This window comes from Phalaenopsis equestris, unplaced genomic scaffold, assembly GCF_001263595.1.
Source record: "Phalaenopsis equestris unplaced genomic scaffold, ASM126359v1 Scaffold234857, whole genome shotgun sequence".
In the NCBI taxonomy this organism is placed as follows: Eukaryota; Viridiplantae; Streptophyta; class Magnoliopsida; order Asparagales; family Orchidaceae; genus Phalaenopsis; species Phalaenopsis equestris.
Genome location: NW_018252757.1, coordinates 148,853 through 155,611, shown reverse-complemented (window position 1 = coordinate 155,611; position 6,759 = coordinate 148,853).

Below are 6,759 nucleotides of genomic sequence, written 5' to 3'. Positions count from 1 at the left end.
TTAGCTATGCATTTTTTCTCGCCTTTATCTTGTTTTGTGGGCTATACTCCAGCTAGGATTTCTAGGAGGTTTTTACTCCTCAGGATGCAGGTTGTTGTCACCCTGCAATCCTTGTTGTTGCTGCTACCACGAGTTCTCTAACTTAGAAGATCGTAGGGGCAGCTTCCTCTTTAAACGAAAATATTTTTTGCTGGTTTGACGACGTTCCCAGCCCCCGTCGTTCTGAGTTTCTCTGAGGTTTCGCCTGTCCCTACACTGGGCAAGGGCGTCCGGCGTCAAGAGGAATAAGAACAGATTGCTGCAATTACGGCAGCTGACTCGACTACAGGTCTCTATACTTGTTGGGATTCCAATTTTCCTTTTACAAGGACTGGGTCCTCTTCCTTGAAAGAAGTTCTTTATTCAAATCTTTCAGATGTTCGAATAAATTGCTTTATTCTTCTTATCCTATAGGCTCTCGTAGTAGGAGACCGAGGTCCACTTGTCGGTCCATTACGAGGCTGAAATATTTGCTTTCTGTTGTACATGCTACGAGACCTTCCGAGGTGTTACATGGGACACTTGGTGTGGTGCTTAGTGCTACTGTACCAGATGTTATGCCACATGTATCATTGATGATCCTGTTGTAGTGGCTTTGCTTGCACCTGATGTGCCCACTTTTTTTCCGTGAGCTAAGGAAACTTGTGTGGCTTCCTCTTCATCGATGAAGATGAATTTGTCCTACATTGATAAATGGATATCCGGGGCATACCCCTGTTGATTCTCACCTTAGTTGAGGATATAAGTTGTATGAATAAGAAGGAATCAGGTACCTTGTTGGTTTACTCCCTTATCCTGAAGAAAATTGTATGAATAAGATGCCTCAACAAACCTGGAGGTCTTACACCTATCCAGTGTGGGAAGGAATCAGGTACCTTGTTGGTTTACTCACTGTGCCCGAAGAAAATCATTGGAATCAGATCCCTCAACAAACCTGGAGGTCTTATACATATCCAGTGCAAGAAGAAATCGGGTACCTTACTGGTTTACTCCCTTATCCTGAAGAAAATTGTAGGGATCAGATGCCTCAACAAACCTGGAGGTCTTACAACTGTCCAACGCGAGAAGGAATCAGGTACCTTGTTGGTTTACTCCCTTATCCTGAAGAAAATCGTAAGGATCAGATGACTCAACAAACCTGGAGGTCTTACACCTATCCAATACGAGAAGGAATTAAGCACCTTGTTCGTTTACTCCTTTATCCTGAAAAAATTGAATCGGATGCCTCAATAAACCAGGAGGTCTTACACCTATCAAGTGTGGGAAGGAATTGAGTATCTTATTGGTTTACTCCCTGATCCTAAAGAAAATCGTAGGAATCTGATGTCTCAACATACCTAGAGGTCTTACACCTATCCAGTGCGGGAAGGAATCGGGTACCTTTTTGGTTTACTCCTTGATCCTGAAGAAAATCGTAGGAATCTGATCCCTCAATAAACCTAGAGGTCTTACACCTATCCAGTGCAGGAAGGAATCAGGTACCTTGTTGGTTTACTCCCTTATCCTGAAGAAAAAGAAAATTCCTGAAGAAAATTGTAGGAATCGGATGCCTCAACAAACCTGGAGGTCTTACACCTATCCAGTGCAAGAAGGAATCAGGTACCTTGTTGGTTTACTCCCTTATCCCAAAGAAAATCGTAGGAATCAGATGCCTCAACAAACTTGAAGGTCTTACACCTATCCGGTGCAAGGAGTAGGACGAAAGCATATCCTGAGTGTTGAGATTGTTGAGAATTGCATAAGGAATTTTTCTGAGATTCAATTTATGCAGAGATCACGAAAATTTTTTGAAGTGTGGAGAACATCTGTATAAGTTCGTACAGTGTTGAATTTTATTGAAATGTTTGTGCAGAGATTCACAAAAATTTATGAGGTGTAAAAGTTTGTTTCAATGTTGAATTTTATTTTGTTTGATGCTGAGTTTTATTTTGTTGCATTTGTTTTAGGATTTGGACCCAGTTTTAGACAAGCTCGACATCTGTGCTTCTAAGAACGAGTCTGTCTCTGAAACATTACGAGGCACAGTACTTCCTGAAGTATCGTCCACTGACTGAGGAAAGGTGTTAGAGCATAACCCACTCTTTAAGGTGCTATCAAAATTATATTATTTTAAGTACCTATAAAGATGTGTTATCTCTTAAGACACCACAGCTGAAGTGGCCGCAACTTGATAATTTCGTTCATAACAGTTTGTTGTTTCTTATCACTAATTCTGTAAAAGTTGTTCAAGTTGTCTTTAAGAAATTGCTCTGACATTCTTTGAATTATCGTTGTAGTTATATTTGTTGGGCGCTGAAGGATATGACTTTAGGGATAAATTTTCATTAAGTGCTAATATCATCGTCACTTCTTTATTTCATTCTTTCTGGACCTAAGCAGATTTCAGAATTTTTGTCGTGTGATAAAAATATTTTTCATTTTTTAAAGATATTTCTGAGTCAATTAATAGCCGACCAAAAGACTTGAGATCGTTGAACTTTTTCTTGAATATAATAGCGAAAGAATTTTCTTAAGAGAACATTTCAAGTCTTATCAATCAGGGGAGAATTCAAACACCAATTTTTTATTATACGTCCACTTCAAGCTTCTAATCAGGGAGACTCTTCTTTTGCTTTGATTTTTTGGATCAAACTTTTCACACATTCTTTTTTTTTATTTTTCCCCTTTTTGGATCAAACTTTTCACACATTCTTTTTTTTTATTTTTCCCCATGTTTTGTTGAGAATTACCATATCTGGTAAAGAACAATTTAAAAATTTTAAATGTTTAAATTTAGACACCAATTTTTTATTTTTATGCTCACCTCAAGCTCCTTCTCGGGGGACTCACATTTTTTTTGCTCCGTTTATTTTCTGAGAATCACTATATCTGGTGAAACATATTTCTTTTAAGGATTTTGAATGCCCAAACTCCCCTGGCTAATAATTCTCAAATATTTCTTAAGACAAATTATGGGATATTACAACTCGTTCGAAAGTTAGGACCCAATCACGTGGTAGGAAATTAAAAGGCTCATGATATCCCGAGTCAATTACTCGTATTTCAACCATACTATATTATTTCACACTATATGAAATCAACTTAGGACCCATTCCGAATTCTTTAAAGTGGATGACTCAGTTATTAGGGCATTAATTTCATTCTCCCCTGAAGTCATAGTCTTATCAAAACATCCAAAATTTTCTTTCGAGGTGATGAGCTTCTTAAATATTGAACAATTATGGATGACAACAAACTTTCTTTTCTTTCATTCATTGTAGTAGGAGGGACGATACATACTAACATTAATCCTGCTAATGTCCCTTTACACTGATTGTAGTAGTAAACAAATAAACCCTACTATTTTTTGATATGGGAAGGTCTGAACTTCCGCTTTCTAGCCCGTACGGAAACCGTTTGGATCTGGCTCGCCTTTTTTCCTTTGAAGCCTTCATCTGAACTGTGTTCCCTTCGACATCAGCTGCGTAGGAGTCAATTGGGACAATACGATCGACCAAAATCATATTGATGGAACCTCTTTCAGATTCTGTCAAATATTATTTCGGAATCATTATTTTTCCATTCTTGAAATTTTTCTTGAGGCAATCTTTGAAGCTAAAGTAGTTTTCTATGGTGTGGCCGAGCAACCAGTGGCATGGGCAGTATTGGGGATGATCTTTCTTGTTAGTCTCCTCTGGCCTTTTCAGCTCTGGTAGTTTAAATTCATGTCTCATTAGCAAGTCATGGAACATCTTCGACATTGACTCCTGTTTGAACGGGTATAACTTACTTAAATGTTGATCCTTTGTTAAAGACGACTTTTTATCTGCAGGATGCGCCTCCTTTCTTGTGCCTTTGTCAGTTGTAAGAACTTTGAGTTGGACCTAACCTTGCATTTAGAAAAATGGCGGGACATACACATCAACTGAATCTACCTCATGTAGAATCTCTTTTCCCTTATTTGGCAAAACAGTTGGAGCGGCGACGGTTAATCCGATAGTAGATGCAAAAACAGTTCTTGGAGAAGTCCTAATGCTTCTAACGACATACTTTATAGCACTAGTAGGGTTTTTTTCGACCAACACCTTTGAAGGGGAGAATTCCTTGGCAGATTTCAAGTTGAACCCTACAATAGACTCCACAGACTTATTTGTTTCGAACTTCATTACTATGACGACCACTTTCCCAAACTTAACTCCAATATCATTGAACCCTTGTCCAAACTTAATAACTGCCAAATCAGGCAGCTCATCCCTGTTGACAGCGAACTTCATTCCAGAGGCGAAAGAAAATATCAACTTTAGCGAAGACATTGTGACTGTCATTTGAAGAATTTCAAAAAGTCAGTGACGTCCTATGCCATGCAGTTTCGACAGAAGTACTCAAGTTAACGCACTTGTTCTATGAACTGGGCATCCTTTATTATTCTAATATTCAAATTTATTATTTATTTGTGATTAAAGCATTAAAGGGCTGCAATTAACAAATTAAATGAGTGTGAAGAGACACAACAACTTGGCTAGATTCGCAGAAAAGCAAACCAAATCCGAAGGAGACGAAGAAAGTGCAAAGTTTAGAACCCAGTACGGGACCAACTTCACAACGCACAACGCCCAAACAAAACTAGTCCACCAACACACCCATTGGGGGTCTGACCCCACAAAAAAAATGAAAACCTAAAGGATTCCTGAACCCTTTGTTTGTAATGTTTAAACAAAAAGTCATGGAATCCAGAAGACTAAGCTGTACTCATCCAAGGAAGAAATGGACTAAGTAAACTAACGGAAAAGAAGAGTAATCTGGTCCGAGAGGGAAATAAACACATTATCGATGTATGAAAATAATTATTCCTGATTAATATGGAGAGAAGAACTAGTCACCAGCGGAGTCGCCAGAATTTAACGGTAGTCACGCGGCTGGGTACGGTTTAATTTAGTGTAATATAGTATTTAGAAAGTAGGTATTTAAATTTGAAGAAAATGGCGTCAAACTAATCTCATTGATTCCTACAGTTTGGATAATCGAGATAACCACGAGTAATGAGCCACCCTGAAAGGTAATACACTACTTGATAATAAGCTCAATTAAATAAACTATAGAAATAAATGACTTCCGTTTGATCTGCAAGTTTGCATGATGACCGACAGATTCCCCTATTCAATATGGGAGACAAATAGAGTTTATTTTAAGTCTGGGTTCTTTTAAGTTCCTTATAAGGGCAAGCCCCTATAGTTAATTACATCTTAAGCGAACGAATCACTTAAGAAAACTCTCGATAAAAATCAAGAATCTTTTGTTTTCATGAGTTCAAAAGAAAGGGTTTTCAACGAACATAATTGTGAAATTTTCAATAGGGATTGATTTAAAGGTGAAAGATTTTGTTTTAAGAATCAAAAGAAGAAAAGTAGGGGAGATTAAAGATCCAAAATAGGTTCATGGTAATCCCCCAAAATATCCTAATGCTTGGCTCAATTTAACATGATATTAATTTAAGTTAACTCTTGCCAATTTTATTAATTAGGGCTTAGATTTGTGTAATGATGGTCTACACAAAAAGCCTAGAAAGATATGAGGTTTTACGTCGAGTGATTACCTCAGAATCCTAAAAAAAAATAGGACATGCTGCATGTCGGGACTATTCAGGAGCCTAACAAAAAGAGAGGTTTTATGTCATAAAAGACAACTTCGAAATCCTAAGGACTATTATTTAAACTAAAGAAAGCTCTTGAACGAGCTGCCCACGAAGTCTGTTCCAAGTTCCTTGTTGAAGTGTCTTCAAGTCCTCCAATCTTATTATTAAAAATTTTATTTGTTTTGATAATTTTATAGTGAATTAATTAAAGGGTAGTGGAGGTATAGTTCAAACCTAGGCCAAGGCTAAGTTCACTTAAGCTAAGTAATTCCCTAGTGTTATGATTTTCAGGTTCTCCATAATCTAAACAACTTATATTCCTTCATTATTTGTCCTTAGTTTTAATGATTTAATTAGTGGTAACCCAGTCAAGATGTTTATGGCTCCGTCGTCCCGGGTGGCCGGGTGCTCTAGCTTACTTAGTCCGAAAGGTGGTTGCCCACCAGGACCGAAAGATTCTTGTCAACATCCACATAATGCATCGTCCAAGGAATCTTCGTAAACTAGAACAAAAAGGTGTTTAAGTTGCGTTATGTGATCTTTATGATTAATATTTGATTAATTTTTGAATTACTTCATCAATTTTAGGGTTGAAATATTTTAGGTTGTTTACATCTTGTTGTCGGATTTAAGTGTTTTATTTTAGTTATTTTGTTCACTTGTTATTACTTATGTGAAGTTAACGACTTCGAAGCTGACTTAACCTCAAAGCCATGCTTTAAAGCCTCGTTGTATTTGTTTTAGTTTAAGTTTAAGTTTTAGTGTGTTTTATGTAAATTTTACCCCTCCCAATGTATTTTATTTTATTTCTTAATTGATATTCAAGTTGAGGGGTTTAGGTTTAACTTAGGCTTAAGGTTTTACCTAAAAGGTTTTATTCTATGCTCAACCTATGGGTTAGGTTCTTAACCTAAGGTTTAGGGTAGGTTCAACTTAAGACTAAGTTATGATTCAGGTTTGTTTTACCTAATGATTAACATTGGATTAATGTTAACTAACCTAAGGTTTAGGTTAACTAATCATATTGTTTAGGGTTAACTAACCTAAGATTTAGGTTAACTAATCCTATTGACTTAAGGTGAACTAACCTAGGGTTTAAGTTAACTTAT